The sequence below is a fragment of the Cetorhinus maximus genome, chromosome 15, assembly GCF_964194155.1.
Source record: "Cetorhinus maximus chromosome 15, sCetMax3.hap1.1, whole genome shotgun sequence".
NCBI lineage: Eukaryota > Metazoa > Chordata > Chondrichthyes > Lamniformes > Cetorhinidae > Cetorhinus > Cetorhinus maximus.
Window position 1 is genome coordinate 7,417,413 of NC_135893.1, and position 23,813 is coordinate 7,441,225.

General features: G+C 42.0%; 1 protein-coding gene across 1 annotated transcript in view; it reads right to left on the minus strand.

The window, feature by feature from the left end:
* The window catches only part of spsb1 (splA/ryanodine receptor domain and SOCS box containing 1), a 79,954-nt gene extending 69,134 nt beyond the window's left edge, over positions 1-10,820 (minus strand). Inside the window, exon 1 of the mRNA XM_078557837.1 lies at positions 10,665-10,820. The gene's annotated coding sequence lies outside the window, so the exon portion shown is untranslated. The remainder of the gene's footprint in view (positions 1-10,664) is intronic.
* Positions 10,821-23,813: the final 12,993 nt, after the last annotated feature.

Below are 23,813 nucleotides of genomic sequence, written 5' to 3' on the forward strand. Positions count from 1 at the left end.
ATCCTTCTCTTCACCCATTCTCACCCCCCCCCGACCCAGCCACCCAGCCTCCAACCTTGAGAAAACATGAAATGCTATTCATTTTTAACTACCTTCTGGAGAAGAGTATTAAAGCATTACACACATTCGCCATCACACCAACTGACATCATGGTGACAATATTGCCCAGGACTTCCAATGCAGCCATTAATTTTGAAAAGCAAAAATGTGATGGGTTTTCAGCAAGTGGAAGTGGGGAGGATGGCCTGTGATAGGGTGGAGGGCAGGAGAGATTAAAAGGTTTCATGGTTCGAAAGAAAGAAAGAAAGAAAGAAAGAGTGGTAATGGTTATATCCAGGTTAGGTGTGACTGCCATGCAGCTATTCAAAAGGTGAGGGAAAAAAGAAATAAGAAAAATGAAGAAGCTAAAAAAAAAAAGCAAAAAGAAACAGGACGGAGGCACAGGTCTATGATCTGAAAAATTGTTGAACTCAAACGTTAGAATCCAAAAGCTGTGAAACAAACAAACGTCAGGAAGCTTTTGCTTCCAAACACCAACATAAAAAAGGGTCCATATGTTAAAAAGGAAAAAGTCATCATTATCTCAGATTTCACAGCACGACATTCTTCAGCTTTGACAAGCCACCCCAATTTCTTGTGTAAGGGGTCACACTGTCATGAAATCTATTTTAAGACACACCAATTCCCATATGTAAACATGGGTCTGCATAACAACTGTTAACATACCATTCAAAAAGGAGCAAGGAGATCAAGTGGTTTAATCTAACTGTATTGCAGTTAAAAACAACCCTTACTGAATTGGCCAAACAATGAGTAGTGACGAGCAAGCAGATTGCACAAAAGTATTGCCAATCAGCTTAATTCTTGTGATTCAACAAACCACTAAGTCATTGCACAACCATTCACACAAGGCTAAAAGTCCTTGAACCTATTCTTTTGCAGGAAAAACACTTCAGCTCGGATGACCATTTCCAACTCTGATGGAAAGTGATGTAAATTATATTGCACAACTACCAGACAACAAATGTTACGGCGGGGGGGGGGGGTCTTGTGCAAGATAGGCAGGTAGAAAAATACTAAGTGCTATAATACAATCTAAACTTACTTGTGTAAACGAGGCATGCAGGAGGGTTGAAGAGCCTTTGTTCTGAAAGGCAGTGACCAAGCAATAAAATCCACTCTAAAAATTAACCTGTCAGTTTTAATTTCATCACTTTCTATACAGAGCTCACTGCTCAGCTTGTAAAAGGCAACACATCTCAACTAGAATTATAGCTAAATAGCTGTTTTATTGGTCCTGTATTACACACTGCAACAACACTGTAGCCAGTTTATAGTCCTACTTCATCAAAATGGATGTGAACATGGCTGGAGTTTAACAATGTACATTAAAAAGCTGTCAAAAAAAGCAGAATCAGATGAGGAAATTGCATCAGCCAATATTGGAGAAATATCCATTTCTTCCCGTCTGACTCACAATGAACGGTGCAGTTGCTGTGTAAGAGTCAGCTGGACAAACCAGGGGCACAACAATTACCCACAGTAGCATTATAATTTAAAAAGGGTTCCTGCACCTGCTGGCAGGTTCCAGCACGTAAAAGCCGGAAAAGCAGGATCATTGGGCATCTCCGTGTCACCACTCACCAAAATGAAGAACCAAGGAAACCACCATATTTTCTGGAATGGTTATTCCAGCAATTCAGGAGGGGGGAGGGAAAAAAAGGAGAGAAGCAGCTTTCACATAAATTATCAACGTGTTGGGATGCAAATAATATTGTGGGATCATTTGTTTCAAAGGCTTTATTCAGTAATTTTGGGGCAGATTTTCAAATTTGATGGCAGTTGAACTAGATTTTTGATGCCTAGACCGCAAAATCTTTCTAAAGCTATTAAGTGTAAATGGTTCAAACCGAATTGATGAGCAAGTGTAGCAGCAGCAGTCACTTAATGTAAAGTGGCATCAAAAAGGTACAGATTTCAGACTATCAAGACTATTAGAGAATCATTACATTTTTTAAAAATCAAATATTGCTCCTTGTTCGAATGGCCAATGACAAACCTAGACAAGGAATGGGTTTTCTTTTTGCCTCAAGCCAAGCTGTCCCTACCTGAACCATGACTGGTTAAAAAAAAAAGGCTTGATATACAAGAATCAAAAGCAGAGAGACTCTTTCAGAGAACAATATGGCAGCAGATGCTTATCAGCTTTAACTGTCTACTCTAGGAGGATGTGGTTATTCCAGCTTAAATTAACAAAAGCCTAGCGTCTGATCATTGATCTATCCGACAGACATAAAAGCACATTTGCTTCAAGACAGTCAAGAGTTATGCCCACAGTCCAGCCACACTTAAAAACAGCTCCTGAACCATATCCAACAGATTTAGGGAAATAACATGAATTCTAGTTTTGTTGTTAGCTGTGGGACTTTCCAGTTTAAATTGACAGGATTTAATAACTTCACATCATGGTACTGCATATTAGTCAACAACACTAATGCATTTGTTCAGTAGTTTTTCAGCTTATGAAAACAGGCATCTTGAAAGAACTGCTACACTTAGGAGAGAACACAGCTTACGAAATTCTGTGGTGACTAAACTTTCAATTTTTTTTTAAAAAGCAGGTTCCTCAGTAGAAGAACATAGAAGCTGCAAAACCCTTCCTAAAAACACAGACTAGAACCAGAATCAATCATTTTAGTAAAATGTAAAAAAAATTCCTGATTCTTGCATATCTCTCGATGAAAGTACGAAATCAGGGGGATATGGTTTCTGTAGAAGCCGCGTCCATAACCTATTTAAAATCATCACTATGTCACAGCTCCATACCAAACTACAGGTTTGTATTGTCTTTACCAAAACAAACCCCTTACTACAGCCAAGCTAACAGGAGGCTGATGTCACTCCCATCTGGTCACATGACCATTTTAGTCACAAGTCAACATGGGGTTGCATATAGACAACTATTCACAGCCAAAATGGAAAGTTTCCCTCAAATGACACCTGGTCCCATACTGTTAAGTGACTGGGGCTGATTTTATGCACTAAATTTGGGCCCTGCCTCCAACTCCGACAGTGGTATCAATAAGCACTGAAAATGTAGTGAGCAAAAGTAGAAGCTTTGTTCTTTTTATAAAACGTTTATTCAGTTGTCCATTACTATTGACAACACCTCAAAACAATCTTCCAACTGCTCACTCAAGGCAAACAGTCACATGCCAGAAGCACATTGATTTTTGTCCAATGTTTCAGAAAGTATTACATTTTGCAACAGTTTGCAAGTGATGCAGTTAGCATACTTTAATTGGGATCTAGCAGTCCAGACAGGGTTAAATAACAGAATATCAAAGGCAACATTAAATCATCTAAAATACTGAATCAATTTAACATCTTTCAAGAATATCAGCATTGGAAGAGAGGCATCAAGAGAAATATCCAAGCTTTTGTACAAGCAGCTACAGATCTCCCATGGCATTGCCCATAGCAAATTGGATGTCACTTTGAGGCTAAAAGCATTACACCACCCATAGCACCATGAATCTCAACAGTAAAATAAACATCACATCCAGCAAAACTCCTCCAAGCACCAGCACCACTCGTTAAGTATGCTTCATGTGCCCCACTCGCTGCCTTCCTCCAGTCCTCAACTTTACACCAGTAACATTAGCTTGCATCTGCACCTCCTCCAAATAGGATTGTTTAGGCTAAAAATTCATTGAAACATGATCAATGATCACAGAAGGAAGAGCAGCTTCAATACAAAGCAAGTATCTGACTTATCTTAAGGCCAACATGAATTCAGAACCAAGGTTAAAGAACCAATAACACAGCTATGACAAAAAGTAAGCACGTCAGACCTTGCAAGACTGTGGCCCACAGAGGTATGCAAACAAATCTCAGAAAAGGTCATGCGTCACAGAAGTGATGCAAGCTAGGCATCACCACATACCTGACTCCCAAAGTACCTCTGCTCAATCAAACTCCCAAACCACCATGCTCTCCAAATCACACAGACAGCAGTCCTGGATCAGACTCAAAGCACAGATTAATTGCCCAACAGCTTCATCCAATCTGAGTTTTATGACTTCCTTGGCTTTGAGCTCTGTTACTCCAATGCTGGCCTCTATTTCCCACTTCCATCTATGGCAAAGCTTGCAAATTGCCTTGCCCTGGCCCTGCTTTCCAGTACTCTTTCCCACCCACTACCCCCCAGCACCCCCATTAAACCTAGCTTCTGCCTTTGTTTCTGCAAGTGCTTTGGATTACATACACACAAAATCCATTGCTGCTGTTCAAGGAGTTTCAACTGGACTTGAAACTCCAACCTACAATGACTGGCCAAAAAAGGAAAAAAAAGGTACTTTGGACCCATTACAGCTGCGTGTTGGACACCAGACTTATATATGCCAGGTGACCCCATCAGATTTTCAGACCTCGGGGTCATTGAAATATTTGTAATGAACTTCCAAGGCTACCATGAGATCTGTTTCTGGTGGGGGCAGTGATTTGTAATGGCAGGCCTCGGGGTTTCTGGGAAAACTTTTTTTTTGGGGGGGGTGGGGAGCGATTTTGGTACAATGGTTGATACTTGGTTGGTCTGCAGTCAATGGCATATGCTCCGCCATTTTAAATTTAAACCTTGATGACCCTTGCCTCCAGCATTACAATGAATCAGATAACATCTCCATCATTTGAATGTCATTTCAATAAACCCACACAAATACTGTGCAGTTGGATTGATCCATTGGCAATGGGGTGGAAACATGACAGACCAGTCCATTTAGAAGCCTCGTCAATTCAGAAAAGCCCAGCTTGAGACACATTTTCGTGACAGCCTCAGCTTTAGGAGTTGAGATCCAAAAATCAAGATTGATCGCAGTTTGAAGAGGCTGCTGAAATTTATTCAGAACGTTGAGAACCAGTCAGCAGAAAAATACACAGAATGAGAAGCAGTCAAGGTCTGGTTTAAAAAAAAATTGTATACAACAAATAATTATAACATACCTTTTGGCACAAGAAATACTTTCTGCTGTACTTGAACAGCAAAGAGATTTGCGTCAATTGCATGAGTAATACCATAAGCTATTATACTGGAGGCCTGTGGAATCAATTACATTCACGTAACTGGCCAATAGCTTTACGTATAAAGCCAAGACAAAAGGACAGACACCCTTACAGTACTACACCCTCGTAACTTAAATCTTTTCTCCTCCTGCATTAGTATTTTGGAAAAGCATTACTGAATCCAAATACAAACCACATTTCACGACAAACAGCATTCCTTGGAGCTGCCTGTACCAGTATGGTGATCTAATACGATTGCAACCACCATTTGTATTCTTCTGAGTTATAGGTGTACAAATACAAGTTTAGCCAGAGAAAACCAAGTTAAATTCAATAGCTCACTTGCACCAAAACAGAGTTTAATGTGATATTTTAAACAAGCGCAGCCAGGCATTAAAGGATGCCATGTCAATTTGACCCTCGCAAGCTTGTTACTCTAGGGTTATGGAACGAAGCTACAGCTAACTTTATAATAGTGCCACATTGAACAATTCACACTGACATCCAGCAATTCAATTATAAAAGCTGCCAGCTCCCAGCACAAACTGACAGCATGATGATCAGAATTCTGGTTGCTTCTGTTCTCCTTTCACCTCAACTTGTGTCCTTCAGGAAAACAAACTGGCAATATTAAAGTTTTCAGCATGCACACCATCCATCATAGGAACCTGCGGCACAAAATTTCTTCCAATCACACCCCAAAGTCCCCTGTAGTGAAGATGTATGCTAGACACTATCTTGTATGAAACTTACCATTTAGCGACACCCATAAATTATTCTAGAGAAAAAAAAGATTTCCACACTTTTATACAATTAATAGTATTTAAAAAAACACCAAAGCTTCAGATGTGCGATGGGACCACTATGCTTGAAAATTGCTTTTTTGTTTTCATGATATTTTAGTTTGCTTCTTCTGTATTGCCATGGATAATATTTTGGAATCTAGCCTCTAGACGGAGCAGATGCTGGAATGTGCCACAGAAATGCATTTGCCTTACTTCCAACAGCAGCCCAAACTTCAGTAACAAGCCCTGTCAATACGAAGGTGGTCACAGAGCCACCCGGGAGAGGTGACCTCACCCTACTCACAAAAACCCTGTGCTACCAAAGGCAGTAACACCAAGCGGTCAATGCCCAAGCAGCGGGCTGGTAGCTGTGGCTCAAACACCAGACCAAGGATTCAGGCCATCCTTAGCCACAAGTAATTTGGCCATCTGCATGTACTGTCCCCAAACTGGTTCCAGAAAATAAATGTGATACTCAGGCTTGCTTTTATTTGAAGCGGTTCTGTATAACATTAATTTGGGCCAAACATCAAAGCTTACAGCAGTTTTAAATGAATACAGACATGCAGGATAGACACAACCCCAGTGGCTTTTAGGACTTACAGTGCATGGCCAGAGTTTTAAAAAAGCCATGGCAATGAACCTCAAGTCAGTTTTGGTTTCCCCAAGCCCCCAATTTAATCGACGCCTCCTTTCTCAAATGGGTATCTATGGCATACTGCATGGCACAGGGGACACTTTTGTTTCACTTGGTGGTAACTTAGCCAGATACCAAACTCAAAACTGTACCAGTTGTCATTTTTGTCTATTTCTAAATCAGTTTAAATAAAACCAGAAAATGACAAAAATAAACAAGTCAACCTACGAAGAGAAAGGAGACTAACATTTTGGATTTGTTTCCAGTTTCATCTTTAGCGCCAACTAGAGATTTTCACTCATCTAGTTAGAGATAAACTGTCAGTTTGCCTCCCCCACCAGGCTGCTCTTGTACCTTGTTTAGGTGTCAGGGCCAGCTCAGTGGTAGCACTCATCCTGGAGCCAAAAGGTTATGGGTTCAAGTCTCATGAAACTTGATCACAACATTTACAAAGACTCTCCAGTGCAGCACTGAGGGACTGCTACACTGTCAGAAGGTGCCATCTTCCAGGAAGCACTTCAGTTTAGTGTCACATCAAGTGGGCATAAAAGAATACAATGCAATTTTTTTTTTGAAAATAGCAGTGGAGCTGTTCCCAGTATCACGGCCAAAGTTAATTCTTCTGGTCATTGTCACCTTACTGATTGTTGCACGTAAATTCACTACTTCATTTCCGACATTAGCAGTGGCTACACTTCACAAAGCTCTTAATTGACTTAAGCACTGGAAAGCCTCAATGTCATGAAAGGCAGGATATAAATGGAACAGTTTTAGCCATGTGTGTGCTAATTCTAAGAAAATACCTGGTTTATACTCATAGGTAAATGTATATTTACCATACAACAGCCACCATTCAGTAACCAAGTAAAACAAAGCACTCAATGATAAAAACTTACTTTGTTATCATTCAAACAGACAATAAAAGGTTTAAGTGCACGTCCACATACTCTGTGCATGAGCATTAAGATCACATGCCTAACAACAGCATTTATTATTCATTTCTTATTTACTAATCAGATGTGGCAAATTGCATTTCTGAATTCCCAATCACCTGGGGCATGTGACAAACAACACTAGCCCAAATTATACTTTCATGGTGATTTCCATTAGTTCAACCCGAAACACTTAAATAAAACTGAACCAGCCCAATGAGTTACTTGCATGTGATCTCATTGGAACATAGACACCACACTGATAGCAGAATGTAAATAGGCCAAAACTACACAGTCTAGATATGTTACATACAGATTAAAGAGCCACAACTTAAGCAAAATAAGGAATTAATATAACACAATCAGTCCACAAGGGGTTAATACAGCTTCAGCATGCTTATGCAATGGGACTTCTGGATCAGTGTGGTGTGTCCTTTGATAAGCCCTCCAGATGTGATGTATGTGGATAATGTAAATCCTCATTCATGCATAGAATTTGGATTTTCTGCCAGAATTAAAATGGAGCAAACAACTGGAGCTGTGATTTCTGCATGAAATGTTATCCGTGTTATATATCCAAGTCCTGATGCAAAGATAGTTAACAGATACCTTACCATGTGAGGCAAGGGATCCTGCACTCTGGAGAAGGGGGAAGTGTTAATATTCTGATGTTCACCATTTCCTCCATACAAATCCCTTGTCTATTTCACTCATCAATCCACACATTCATTTCAAACAACCTGTTGCAGCTGCCAAGTGACTTTCTGACTTGCAAAGAAAACCCATTAGGGCAGATGTTTCCTACTGCAGTACATAGACTGTCAAGGTCCAATTGTGCAACCAATTCTGCACATTGGTTATCAAAAGAAACGACTTGCATCTGGAGACACAGCTAGCCAAAACCAATTTGGCCTCAATGATCTGACACCACTAAATGATAAAACACAATTCCTCCATACCCTGGTCTCTAGGACAGGAGACTTAGCACTCATTCACATGGTCTTGGAAATGCCATTGTGGCCAAAACCTACAACACGCAATCCTCCACACTTCAGACGCCTGCGGTACAGGCAACCCTCTCTTGAAGCGTTGAGGGTGTATTTATATTCTCACCTTCAGTGCCATTATAAAAAGGTGTTTTTTGGTGTGCCAACATAAAAGCAGCAGTACAGGGAAGGCAAATGTGTAGTAGTAATGTCACTGGACTAGTAATCCAGAGGCCTAATACTCTGGGGACATGGGTTCAAATCCCACCACAGCAGCTAATGGAATTTAAATTCAAAATTTAAAGTCTGGAAGAAAAAGCCAGTCTCATAATTGGTGACCGTGACAACTGTCATCAATTGTTGCAAAGACCTATCTGGTACACTAATGTCCTCTAGGGAAGGAAATCTGCCATCTGGCCTGAACTACATGCAACTCTAGACCCACAGCCCTTAACTACCCCCTGCAATGGTCTAGCAAACCACTCAGTTCAAGGACATTTAGGGATGGACAATAAACACTGACCTTGAGAGCAACCCCCACATCCCATGAAAGAATAAATAAACCTTAAGGCTAGTGTACCAACAGCTTGAACAACATTGTCACTAGTTAACACTGCAATTTTAGAATTGCTGCAAATCTAGCATCCAACTACGTCATACTGCAGCTGTAACAAAGAACAGTGAAAAATCACAACCCAATGAGGCAGCCTTACCAGAATTAGATATTTTCATTCCTGTAAAACGTGCTCTTAAAAGAAATAGCATCGTGATCTGTGGAGCACCAGAAGAAATGCAACAAGTTGTGTTCCAATAGAACGAGTGATTCTTTATTGTGCACCCCATCAAGGGGCATACCACACAAGTGGCCCATAGGTTTAACATAATTCTCTAAACAACGTGCAAAGAAAGCCAGTGCCAATGACTCAAACATGACAAATCTGCTGTCAATAAAGAGGCACCCAGAAGTGGTACAGTAGATTATTAAGTACTGTCAATACCAGTATTGTATGCACACACCTAAAGACAGACTAAAGCGACTGAGGAAAGCCAAGCGGCACTTTCTGCCACACCCCTTTTGCCCTGGAGGGCAAATGTGCCTGGAAGTGATGGCATTGACAGATCACCATCACCCAGTTACTACCTTTACTTCTCTTATTTAAAATGTACTAGCAAATAAATGATGCAGTCCAAAAAAAAACTGGATATCTACACAAGAGTATTCAATTTTACCCTGGATAGCATGTCAAGACCAATGGTGATTAAATGGGAGCAATTAAAATATTTCTGTTCTCCTTAACATTCACGAACCGAATAGGGATATGAAGTTCCCAACATTCTTTCCCTCCTTCTCCCTTTGGTCCTCTGCAGATAGACTATTTTTAGAAGGCACTTGAGATCCAAGTAGTCGCACATTTGCCAAAAATACAGAACAATCGCACAGTAAAAAGGCTTAAAAGCTGCACCTTTACATGTTTAGAAGATACACCAGCTGCAAAAACTACTGACTAGAACAGCAGTGAAGGCGATGCTTTCAACACCGAGTTGTTGCTACACATGTTTAAGCAGGGGTGGGGGGTGGGGGGGGAATGCATTTTAAACAAGGGTTGAAAGGGTGCAGAATGGGAAGGGATGAGCCTCTCTGCAGGACTGAATCTGCTCTCAGCCCATGTGGGTATCAGACCCCCCACTGAAAACAAGAACCTGAGAGAGACTTTCTCAAAGTGCTTCCCCACTGGGCGGGCGGGTGGTTGCTAGGTGACTAAAATAAACCACCATGGATCTCACTCACTCACACACACACACACAAAAAAAACCCTCGACGCATTTTATCAGCTTCTCCATAAAGGAGGGAGGACGACAACCCGGCTCCGATATTCCGGGTCACAAGTTCATCTATCTTTAAAACTCAGGCTGGCTGGCGTTCAGGTTAAAACAGTTAACCCCAGGGGGAAAAAAAAACCCCACTCGAGTTCACTAGAAAGTTGGACAGAAACTTGATCATTTTTAATTTTAAAAACAAAAATCGAGAGGATTTTGCAGCGCATTAAACATAAAGACCAGCTCATTGCTACAGCTTCCAACACGATCAAAGCCTTTATTACTATTAAAACCTGTATTTGTGAGAGAGCTGTCATTGCTCCTGGAAGGGGGAAAAAAAATTCATCCGTCGCTGAACATTTTGTATCCTCTTAACTTGACTGGCGCCGCTACTGAAAGGTTACAATGTTGCTGCCCGAAGAGATACATTCGCTTAAATAGTTACCTCCAGAAAGAATCCAAGTGCCTGAAGTTTCCCCTCCTCACTCTTCACCCCCCTCCCCCCAAAAAAAACAACAACAACAAAGTGTTTCTTCCCGCAACAAAGCCCCGATGTCAACTCACAGTTATGGCGGCAAACTATTCTTCCCCCCCCCTCCCCGCTTCCCCTCTCCAGCTTTTATCCGCCTTCATCTAACTCCGCTAGGCAGCGCCTCCCAGCCCGAGTAATACCTCTACCGTAAAGCGCCCGAGTATAGCGCCTCGCAAACCTCTGCCGCAACACATCGAATACAACACCCCCTTAATCTCCAACATAAAATAGTTTGGACCCTCAGAAACCACTACCGTAATACATCGAGTACAACACCCCCTTAATCTCCACCATAAAATAGTTTGGACCCTCAGAAACCACTACCGTAATACATCGAGTACAACACCCCCTTAATCTCCACCATAAAATAGTTTGGGCCCTCAGAAACCTCTACCGTAATACATCGAGTACAACACCCCCTTAATCTCCAACATAAAATAGTTTGGACCCTCAGAAACCACTACCGTAATACATCGAGTACAACACCCCCTTAATCTCCACCATAAAATAGGTTGGGCCCTCAGAAACCTCTACCGTAATACATCGAGTACAACACCCCCTTAATCTCCAACATAAAATAGTTTGGGCCCTCAGAAACCTCTACCGTAATACATCGAGTACAACACCCCCTTAATCTCCAACATAAAATAGTTTGGACCCTCAGAAACCACTACCGTAATACATCGAGTACAACACCCCCTTAATCTCCACCATAAAATAGTTTGGGCCCTCAGAAACCTCTACCGTAATACATCGAGTACAACACCCCCTTAATCTCCAACATAAAATAGTTTGGGCCCTCAGAAACCTCTACCGTAATACATCGAGTACAACACCCGCTTAATCTCCACCATAAAATAGTTTGGACCCTCAGAAACCTCTACCATAATACAGCCTTACAACACCCACCCCCCCAACCCCTTTCATAAAACACTAATTATAGCACCTTTACTGCAATACAAGTACAACACCCCACAATCCCTAGCACCCAACAAACCTCTATCTTAAAACACAGAGTACAAAGCCCCAACAATCCTACCGCAAAACACAGTATAGCAACAACAAGCCTCCACCGTAAAACAAAGAGCAAAACACACAATCTCCACCATAAAAAGTACAATACCCAAGAAAACCTCTATTGTATAACAACACTCACTCAATCCCTACTGTAAAACAGTGAGTATAGCACCAACAAAACTTTGCCATAATACATTGAGTATAACACACCACAATCCCTACTGTATTACATCAAGTATAAAACCCAACAAAACTCATAGAAAAACACCCCCTCAATCCTTACTGTAATGTACTGAGTATAACATCCCCTCAATCCCTGTCATAATATGCCAAGTATAGTACCCAACAAACCGCTACCATAATGTACCGAGTACAACTTTCCTCAGTCCTTACTGTAAAACGCCAAGTAATACATCCCCTCACTCCCTACTGAAAACACTAAATAACACATTCTTTCCCATAATACACCTGGTCAACCTCTATCATAATACACCCAGGAATATACCTTACCAACCTCTACCGTAATATACCCAGTTAACCTCTACCTTTAATACAAAAGCAAAATAGAAACAGAATATGCTGGAACCATTCAGCAGACCTGGCATGCTCTCTGGAGGAAGAAAAAGAGTTAATGTTTCAGATCTGTGACCGTCCATCAGAAGTTTGGAAAGCTGGAACCATTATCTATTGGATGTATTACATCACTGGCCCAAGAAAGATTAACACATCCCAACACAACAATCATGATAGGCTGTCCCTTCCACACCTGTGGGGAGAAAAATATCAGAGAGAAAGAAAAGAGTGACGCAGAGGAAAATTACAGCGACGATCAATTGGTGTCAGCTGTTGTTTTCACTTTACTGCCGTCCATTTACTTCTCTTTCCACTAGGCAATAGGCTGCACATTACTTTCTGATATAAGCACCTTTCTGTGATTCAGCACGGATGAAGCACTTGCTATGACTCAAGCTATTTGGAATGAAAGGTTCCAAATCGGAATTCTGCTTCAGTCGTATCGAAGATTAATCATGCACACGGCAAAATCACATGCTGCATCTTCCCCATTGTTCTTTAACAACACGCTCTATATTCAGATATGTTTCAAAAATTGACATTTACAACCCTGGCACGGTTACAGGAAAAACTAATAATAGCATGTGTAGTTTGGTTATCCATTCAATGGCCTCCTGAGAAGCCAAGGGGAGAGCTGAGGTGCCTCCTGCCAGCAGATCTTAGTTGATCTGCTCCATGGTTTGGGATTCATGGCCTCAACTGCACTTCAGCTGCCTGGTGAGCAGAAGCGTAAATGACCCTTTTGTAGACTTACTGCCTATAATAGATGGAAACCCTGTTCCCTTGTGGTCAAGAAAACAAGCTAAAATGTCTCAGTTCTGCCGAAGGGCCATGGAGGCTCGAAACGTTGACTGATTTCTTCTCCGCCGATGCTGCCAGACTTGCTGAGTTTTTCCAGGTAATTCTGTTTTTGTTTAAAATGTCTCAATCTGTGCCAGTCTGACTTTCATGTTATTTAGTTTCAGCTATTGAGGCAAGGATAAAACCCTGTTAACACCTGTTTCAAATAGGTTAAACAATGCAGAACAGTGGCCAACGGTACGTACTGATGTGACATCTCCTTTGATCAAACTCTGGAGGGCAACTCCACCTAGCTGCTGCTTTTGAGAGGAAGAGACAACACCAGCAGGTAAAGCCTGTCAGTGTCAACAGAGAAACTGTAAGCAATCAATGAATATTCACACTGAATATACCTCAGTGTAAATTAACATTAGTCAAAAAATGGATACCCCTGTCATTTGCATGTAACCTGTTCTGAAACATTCAAAATTAAAAGCAGAATAATGTCGATAGATAACCCAGGGGGAAGTGAGGGCTGAGTTACATCCTGCTCTTTGGTGTTCTCTTCCAAACCTCTTCTACCTTACTTCTCTAAGGTGTCTCAAAATTTACATCATCGGCTACACTTTCAGTTCTTCTTCCCTGTTCACCTTCCCTTTGTTATTTTTCTCCTTTTAAAGCATTGTGAGTCACTGCTGTAATCTCAGGATGTTGCATGAATTCAAATCATTGTAATTGCTGATCTAAGGAAACGGTCCAGGTATTCCTTGTCCTTTTATTTCGATTTATGAAATCATTGGCCTGGTTATAATGCTGTGTATAATTATTTTTTAAATGCTAGTTACATGTTAATGGAGACTCAACCATTGTGCACATTAAAACTCTTTTATAGTAAAATGTTGTTTGTCACAAAGGAAGCTAATCAAATTCAGGTCAACTGATGGAGAATTTAGCGAAATGGAGAAAGCAGGAAGTTCAAGAAAATTAAACAGCTGGTCACAGGATCGCTGCATTCTTAACATTGACATACAAATGAAAGGCAATTGTATTATTCACTTCTCCGGGTTGTGGGTGGACCTGGCATTGATGAAGAGTTTGCAAAGAAGATTCCTGCAGTTCCACCGGAATGGAGCACAATCTTTTTTAAATCCGCAGAATGTGTTAACACGCAGACAATGGACTAGCCACAATAGAACAGGAGATAAGTTTTCAATAATTAGGCACATCCAATGCTCCTCGAGGACTTAAACCATGGTAGATTGGTGTTCAGGTTTTCTCGCTAAGCAGATCATAATTCCACAACAAAAGCCAGTGTTCTTCCATTCCACCATATGGGCACTGGACGAGTATTACAATAAATTGCAATGACAAAAATACTCCATCCACCCATGGTACAGTCAGCCTATCAAACTCACTAAGAATTAATAGGACTGAGCAACTACTGGACAGCACAGGAAGGAGAGCATCCGCTGGCAAGTGTGTTCCAATCAGTAACTGTTCAACTTTAAACATTATTCATATAGATTATACCCTTAATTATTAACATTTAATACTAAGCCATCTTCAGGCACATTAAATGACCGGTCCTTATTTCTTTCTCCATAATGATTAAATGTTAAAACTATCATCCAACTATTTCTACTCTTCCTTCATAAGAACTCCCTCCCTAACAGCACTGTGAGTGTACCTACACCACATGGACTGCAGTGGTTCAAGAAGGTGGCTCACCACCACCTTCTCAAGGGCAACTAAGGGTGGGCAATAAATGCTGGCCCAGCCAGTGAAGCCCACATCTCCTGAATGAATAAAAAAAATAACCTTGCTAAATCTTGCTGGATCATCATGTCCTCGATTTCTTTGTTTATTTTCCTATGTCGCACATTCATTGCTCAATAATAATTCAAGGGCATTTAACTACTCAGGGCTTGAACTAGATTGAACACTACATCGTTGTATGTTTTCTCAAGTGCATGATTAACCTCCTATTTTTATTATTCTGGAAAGGAAATCACTTTTTAAAAAAATGGTTGTCTCCCCCTGCATTTTCATATTTATATGCCGGTGGTATAATGTTTAAATAAATAACTTTGGAGGGAGATGGTAGACTAGTGGTAATGTCACTGGACTAGTAATCCAGATAGCCCAGGGGCTAATACTCTGGAGACATGGGTTCAAATCCCACTGTGGCAGCTGGTGGAATTTAAACTCAATTAGTAAATCTGGAATTGAAAGCTAGTCTCAGGAGTGGTAACTATGAAAGCATTGTCATAAAAACCTATCTGGTTCACTAATGTCCTTTAGGTAAAGGGAAATCTGCCACCCTTACTTGTTCTGGTTTATGTGTGACTCCAGACCCACAGCAATGTGGTTCATCCTTAACTGCCCTCTGAAATGACTGAGCAAGTAACTCAGTTCAAGGGCGATTTGCAGTGGGCAAACACATGCTGGCCTTGCCAGTGATGCCCACATCCCATCGAAGAATAAACAAAACTGGGGAGCTCAGCATTTTCACAGATGACGAAGTCAAAAAAGGACGTTCGCATTAATTCAATTGAACCAGCAATCTCAATTTCAGAAAATAGTAGGAACAGCAATTATTGTGTAAATGTTTCTCTTTGCTGTTTCCTGGTTTTTATATATATTTAATGTGCTCTGTCCAATAAAAGAGATGGCAATGATCCTGCTTGGAATGAGAAGTACTTTACTAGTTGGTTAGCAACTATTTAATTTTAATGCTGACACACTGCCACCCTCTGGTACGAACTATTACACAAATATTCTGTTTTCCAGGAGAAGATTTTCCACTCACACTGAAATCATAAACATGTTTATGAGCTTTGCTGCAGATCATGCACAGAAGAATCCTTCCCCTCCCGAGGCACAGGCTTAAAAAGCTTAAGATTAATAATATGTCTTCTCGTTGTAACATTATTCTAGATAAGCATCCATTTTCTCACCCAGTGCAAAAAGTGCCAAGGTCTATGGGTAGTGTCACTATGCGTGATGAGTTCGATGCCTTATTAAGGCATTAATCAGTGAGACTCTTAGAAACTTTGGTCCACTGTGCAATATCAGAGTGATATAGGATGGAACACCATAAGGGGCTATTGAGGCAGACATTGTAACATCATTTAACATAAATGATACAGCACAGAAGGAGGCCATTCAGCCCATCCTGCCTGTGCCGGATCTCTGAAAGAGCTAACCAAATTTTCCCTTTCAAGTATTTACCTAATTCCCTTGTTGGAAGTTATTATTGAGTCTGCTTCCACCACCCTTTCAGACAGTGCATTCTAGAACTGGAAAATTGAAAATAGAAGCGTATGAAAAAGTATAGAGAAACAGCAGGGAGATGGGGTTTGATCAGGCAGCTCACAGCTGACGAGTTAGCATTGACACAGGCAAGATAATCTGAATGGGCTCCTTCTATGTTGTAAATTCTATAGGTTAAGATTCTAATCACTCAAAACCCATTCACTGAGACAGAGTTAAAATCGGGCCTATGATGAATTATCCCCTGTGTTAGGAAGGCTGCAATTTAAAGAATTGTTACACTCCAAGCGACAATATTGTGCAAACCGAGCTTTTTATTTAGTGATTCATAAAAGCAACACAGTAATGGATAGTTAGGGATACGGCAATGAAAAAAACAGTGACATCTCTGGGCCATCTTCTGCTGTTCAAGTGCTACTTAATAAGGCTTTCAACTGTCAATGTCTGTTAAACCATCAGTTTGTATCATAGTTAATGACTGATGATATTAGCTTTTTTTATGACAAATATTAAACATCATTTATACATCAAAATCTTTACTTTGAATTGGTAGAGTACCATTGGCATTGTTCATAGATAGTGTTAGACAGGGGCAGCTAGGGGAAGCCCATTGATACCTATCGATTTAAAAAAATATTTTCTATATTTCCCATCCCCAATTGCCCTTGAGAAGGTGGTGGTGAGTTGCCTTCTTGAACCGCTGCAGTCCATATGGTGTATGTCCATCCTCAGTGCTGTTAGGGAGGGAGTTTGAGGGCTTTGACCCAGCGACAGTGAAGGAACGGTGATATATTTCCAAATCAGGATGGTGAGTGGCTTGGAGGGGAACTTGCAGGTGGCAGTGTTCCCATGCGTCTGCTGCCCTTGTCCTTCCAGGTGGTAGAGGTTGCAGGTTTGGAAGGTACTGGGTCAAGTGTAATGGCTCATCTAGTCTCACAAATTGCCTTCACTTTGCCTGCACTGTCCCTTCACCAGTGACATTAAAAACCCTGCACTAATTCTACAGTACCAGTTTATTTGTGAACTTTTTCCTCACTTTCGGAAAAATAATCCACCTTTTTTTTGACCATGACTATGGTGCACTTTTTCTCCCCATCCTCCTCTGATGAAAGGTCATTGACCTGAAATATGAACTCCCTTTCTCTTTCCAAAGTTGCTGCCTGAATTGCTGAGTATTTCCAGAGTTCTCTCTTTTCATATCGGATTGCCAGTATCTGCAGCATTTTGCTTTTGAACAACGTAATGTTATGTATCTGCCAAAGTGTAAGAGTCCCTCACATTTTGATTTTTTTTTTTGTAATGAGAAATAATTCATGTTTTAAACCATTCCTCCACATGTTTTATATTTATTTTGGTGCAGTAATATTTAAATCAGCTCAGCATTTTCACAGTTGAAAAGGTCACAAAAGCACCTTCACGTAAAAAATACTGAATCAGTGATCTCAATTTCTGAAAGAGAAGCAGCGGTAATTGTGTAAATATCTCTCTGGTTTCATTCCTGATTGCTGTATACATTGAATGTGCTCTGACCAACACTTAGTGATCCGGCTGAGAATGGAAAACACTTTACTGGTCAAGTTAGCAGCTCTGTCACTTTAATGTGGACACACTACCACCTACTGGCACAAGCTATTACACAACTGGTGGTGGTGGTGGTGTGTTACATACAGCTCACTCAGGGAGTCCAAGCTGCTGCAGCACCGTGCATTTTTACACGCATGCTGTCGTCTGGAGCTATGGATAGAGACGGTAGAGGCTCCAACTTTTTACCTCCCACATGGGCTGACCAGGAATCCCTCTCGCTCTTACCACCTGCCTGGGTTTTTGACTGGAAACCATTGACCATCGAGGAAGCCCATACCAACCTCTTCAACATTCCACAGCTTCATTAGCACCTACTTTGTTCTCTCCATCCTTACAGCAACTTCCACTCAAAGCAGGGCGATCCTTCATGATAAACTGATACTACAACTGTGGTGTCCAAAGGAGCAGGGATAATTAACACACAACAGATATTAGGAACCTGTTTGGCCACGTTATGAACACACCTTCCTTAGCTCCAACCTGGAGCTTCTGGCTCAGTGGCAGGGCGCTACCCACTATATCACAAGACCTCTCTATCACACAAGTACACAGGTATTAATGCTTTAGTTAGGAACAAAGTGTCAAGAAAGGCCTCTGTGTTCTATTAACCAATCCAATCCAATATAAATTGTGCAAGAAGTACTTAAATGTTTGTAGAATACCTGCAGTCTTGTTCCCACCTATGAATTTCAAAATGGAAGAATTTTATTTAAGTGTGAAACTTACACAGAGCAGGTAGAGTGGACCTGCCCCTGATTAGATTCCTCATTTTAATTCCCACTACTACTGCTCTGAGATCTTATAAAGATGTCCACAATTGACTCACCTTCAACATTTCTTCTAAGCCTGTTCAAAATATCTGTTCCCTTCTCTGTAATTTCTCTTAATAGACATCAGAATACTCAACTCTGTGTTCTACCACTTTAGCACACCACATCTCCTTCCTGTTGTCTCATACAGGTTCCAAGGATAGGAGCTAAAGGCCCCTTCTGGTGTAGTTATATAATACTTCACTATTACCTTTTCAGGTGGTGCTGAGATAGCAGCCTCTGCTCCTACAGTCAGATTAGGGGAGAGAATGATAAGCCAGGGTTCCTGTCTCTGATTGTTGTCCTATGGCCCATGTGTTGATTTGAGGTGAGAAGAGAATGGAGGCTCAGCTGTGATTTCCTCCAAGCTGGGCAACACAGAATCGGTGATAAAAACAAAAAACTGCGGATGCTGGAATTCCAAAACAAAAACAGAATTACCTGGAAAAACTCAGCAGGTCTGGCAGCATCGGCGGAGAAGAAAAAAGTTGACGTTTCGAGTCCTCATGACCCTTCAACAGAACTGAGTAATATTAGGAGAGGGGTGAAATATAAGCTGGTTTAAGGTGGGGGGGTGGTGGGGGGAGAGAAGTTGTTGGGGGTGGGGGTGGTTGTAGGGACAAGCAAGCAGTGATAGGAGCAGATACTCAAAAGATGTCACAGACAAAAGGATCAAAGAGGTGTTGAAGGTGGTGATATTATCTAAACGAATGTGCTAATTAAGAATGGATGGCAGGACACACAAGGTACAGCTCTAGTGGGGGTGGGGTGGAAAGACTAACAGGGCATAAAAGGTATAGATTTAAAAATAATGGAAATAGGTGGGAAAAGAAAAATCTATATAAATTATTGGACAAAACAAAAGGAAGGGGGAAGAAACGGAAAGGGGGTGGGGATGGAGGAGTGAGTTCAAGATCTAAAGTTGTTGAATTCAATATTCAGTCCGGAAGGCTGTAAAGTGCCTAGTCGGAAGATGAGGTGCTGTTCCTCCAGTTTGCGTTGGGCTTCACTGGAACAATGCAGCAAGCCAAGGACAGACATGTGGGCAAGAGAGCAGGGTGGTGTGTTAAAATGGCAAGCGACAGGGAGGTTTGGGTCTTTCTTGCGGACAGACCGCAGGTGTTCTGCAAAGCGGTCGCCCAGTTTGCGTTTGGTCTCTCCAATGTAGAGGAGACCGCATTGGGAGCAACGAATGCAGTAGACTAAGTTGGGAGAAATGCAAGTGAAATGCTGCTTCACTTGAAAGGAGTGTTTGGGCCCTTGGGCGGTGAGGAGAGAGGAAGTGAAGGGGCAGGTGTTGCATCTTTTGCGTTTGCATGGGGAGGTGCCGTAGGTGGGGGTTGAGGGGTAGGGGGTGATGGAGGAGTGGACCAGGGTGTCCCGGAGGGAACGATCCCTACGGAATGCCGCCAGGGGGGGTGAAGGGAAGATGTGTTTGGTGGTGGCATCATGCTGGAGTTGGCGGAAATGGCGGAGGATGATCCTTTGAATGCGGAGGCTGGTGGGGTGATAAGTGAGGACAAGGGGGACCCTATCATGTTTCCGGGAGGGAAGCTGATTTAAGGTGGGGGAGGGTGGGGGGAGAGAAGTGGCGGTGTGGTTGTAGGGCACATCTTCCCTTCACCCCCCCTGGCGGCATTCCGTAGGGATCATTCTCTCCGGGACACCCTGGTCCACTCCTCCATCACCTCCTACACCTCACCACCCTCAGCACCTCTTTGTTCTTTTGTCTGTGACATCTTTTGATTATCTGCTCCTATCACTGCTTGCTTGTCCCTACAACCACCCCACCCTCAACTTCTCTCTCTCTCCACACCCGCCCCCCCCCACCCCCCCACCCCCCCCCCCCCACCCACCTTAAACCAGCTTATATTTCACCCCTCTCCTAATATTACTCAGTTCTGTTGAAGGGTCATGAGGACTCGAAACGTCAACTTTTTTCTTCGCCGGTGCTGCCAGACCTGCTGAGTTTTTCTAGGTAATTCTGTTTTTGTTTTTTAACACAGAATCGGTACCTGGGTGAGAGCGGAGAAGGCAGGCAGGAGAAAGGAAGCTTGCTTGCATCTCCAGAGAACAACAACAACAACCTGCATTTATATAGTACCTTCAATGCAGAAATAATTATCAAAGAGCATTATCAAACAAAACTTGTATTTTTGTTCCATAAAGGCTGTTTTATGAAGGGGCAGGTTGACAGAGGTGACAGGTTATCACCATTCCTACTGTTCAGTCCCAAACATCACTTCCCAGAGGCTTTCAGGCAGATGATTGTTTCCAGGATCTGACAGCATCCAGAATTGTCGATTAAGTGAATACATTTTTTTAAAAATTATTTCATGTTAGCGTCAATGGATAGGCCAGCATTTGTTGCCCATCCTAATTGCCTTTGAGAAGCAGGGGGTGAGCCACTTCATCCATGTATAAGACCATAAGACATAGGAGCAGAAATTAGACCATTCGGCCCATCGAGTCTGCTCTGCCATTCAATCATGGCTGATAAGTTTCTCAACCCCGTTCTCCCGCCTTCTCCCTGAGATATATTCTTGTGTAGCATGGAGGGCAATTTTAAAAATACATTGATTGTTTTTTTTTGAATAGAAACCATTGGCCATCAAGGAAGCCCATACCAATCTCTTCAACGTTAGCTTCATTAGCACCCACTTTGTTCTCTCCATCCTTATACACCAACTTCCACTCAAAGCAGGGCAATCCTTCACAGTGAAGCTAATTCATCCGATACTACAACTGTGGTATCCAAAAGAGCAGGGTTAATCGACACACCAGAGATATCAGGGACTGGGAAGTATGCAATGGATGCTAAGGCTTGTGGTTCAGGTTTCACATTTGGTATGGAGAAAGCCAGGATCATTTGAAGTGCTGGAAGGGGTGACAGATATCTCTTAAGGTGACCTTTGGCCAAGTGACATGAATTTAAATATTCAAATAAAGAGGGCGGATACATATTTATTTGAAGATCTGAAGAAGAGTCATATGGACTCGAAACGTTAACTCTGTTTCTCTCTCCACAGATGCTGCCTGACCTGCTGAAATTTTCCAGCATTTTGTGTTTTTATTTCAGATTTCCAGCATCTGCAGTATTTTGCTTTTAACATATTTATTTGACTTCGCTGACCTACATTAGCACCTGGTCAAACAACACCTTGAATTCAAAATTCTCATCCTTGTTTTCAAATCCTTCCACGGCCTCACCTCTCTCCATCTACATGATGGGGTAATGGTATTGTCACTGGACTAGTAATCCAGAGGCCCAGGGTAACGCTCTGGGGACCCAGGTTCCTGGCAGATGGTGGAATTACAATTCAATAAAGATCTGGAATTAAAAGTCTGATGATGACCATAGAACCATTGTCGATTGTTGTAAAAACCCATCTGGCTCACTCATGTCCTTTAGGGAAGGAAATCTGTTGTTCTTACCTGATCTGGCCTACATGTGACTCCAGACCCACAGCAATGTGGTTGGTTCGTAAATGCCCTCTGAACAAGGGCAATTAGGGATGGGCAATAAATGCTGGCCTAGCCAGCGACACACACATCCCAAGAATGAATGAATTAAAGAAAAATCCCCTTTAGGCCACAACCCTCCTAGATATCTGCATTCATCTAATTCCGGCCTCTTGACCATGCTGATTTTAATCACTCCGCCATTAGTGGCCTTCCCTAGCCCCCAAGTTTCTGAAATTTCTTGCTTAAACATCTCCACCTCTGCTTCACTTGGGAGTCCTAGTCCAGGATTCTCTTAAGGTTAACTTGTAGGTTGAGTCGGTAGTTAGGAAGGCAAATGCAATGTTGGCATTTATTTCAAGATGACTAGAATATAAAAGCAGGGATGTGCTGCTGAGGCTTTATAAGGCTCTGGTCAGACCACATTTAGAATATTGTGAGCAATTTTGGGCCCTGTATCTCAGGAAGGATGTGCTGGCCCTGGAGAGGGTCCAGAGGAGGTTCACGAGAATGATCCCAGGAATGAAAGGCTTAACATATGAGGAACGTTTGAGGACTCTGGGTCTATACTCGATGGGGTTTAGAAGGATGAGGGGGGATCTGATTGAAACTTACAGAATACTGAAAGGCCTGGATAGAGTGGACGTGGGGGAAGATGTTTCCATTAGTAGGAGAGACTAGGACTCGAGGGCACAGCCTCAGAGTAAAGGGAAGACCTTTTAGAACAGAGATGAGGAGAAACTTCTTTAGCCAGAGAGTGGTGAATCTATGGAATTCATTGCCACAGAAGGCTGTGGAGGCCAGGTCATTGGGTGTATTTAAGACCGAGATAGATAGGTTCTTGATTGGTAAGGGGATCAAAGGTTACGGGGAGAAGTTGGGAGAATGGGGTTGAGAAACTTATCAGCCATGATTGAATGGCGGAGCAGACTCGATGGGCCGATTGGCCTAATTTCAGCTCCTATGTCTTATGGTCTTATGGTCTTCACTTTCCTCCTGTAAGGCACTCCTTCAAACCTTTCACGTTGACCAAGCTGTTGGTCATCTGACCAAATATCTCCTCACATGGCTCGGTGTCACGCTTAGTTTTGGTTATGCTCCTGTGAAGCACCTTAGAGCCCAGAAAAAGGTCATCAAAGAACCTAGCTTAAAAAAACATCGAAAATAAATGAACTAAGGCCCCAGAACTCTATTTTCAAGTCAAGAAATAGTCTGAAAGTTAAACATTCTTCTACCATAATCATTTCATTTCTGTTTCTGAATGATTAAATCTACAGTTCTAGCCTTAATGACATGACCCTGACATCTCAGTTTTCTGTCGATTGAAAAGGTAACATTATATGTATTATTGGAGCGCACTGTGGGTGTACCTACACCACAGGAGCTGAAGCGGTTCCAGAAGGCGGTTCACCATCACATCCTCAAGGGCAACTAGGGATGGGCAATAAATGCTGGCCTAGCCAGTGACACCCACATCCCATAAATGAATTTTTTTTAAAAATCTCAGTAAAATATACTTTGCTAACCCACTTGTTCTAGGCTGAGGGTGTAAGATCAGTGTCAG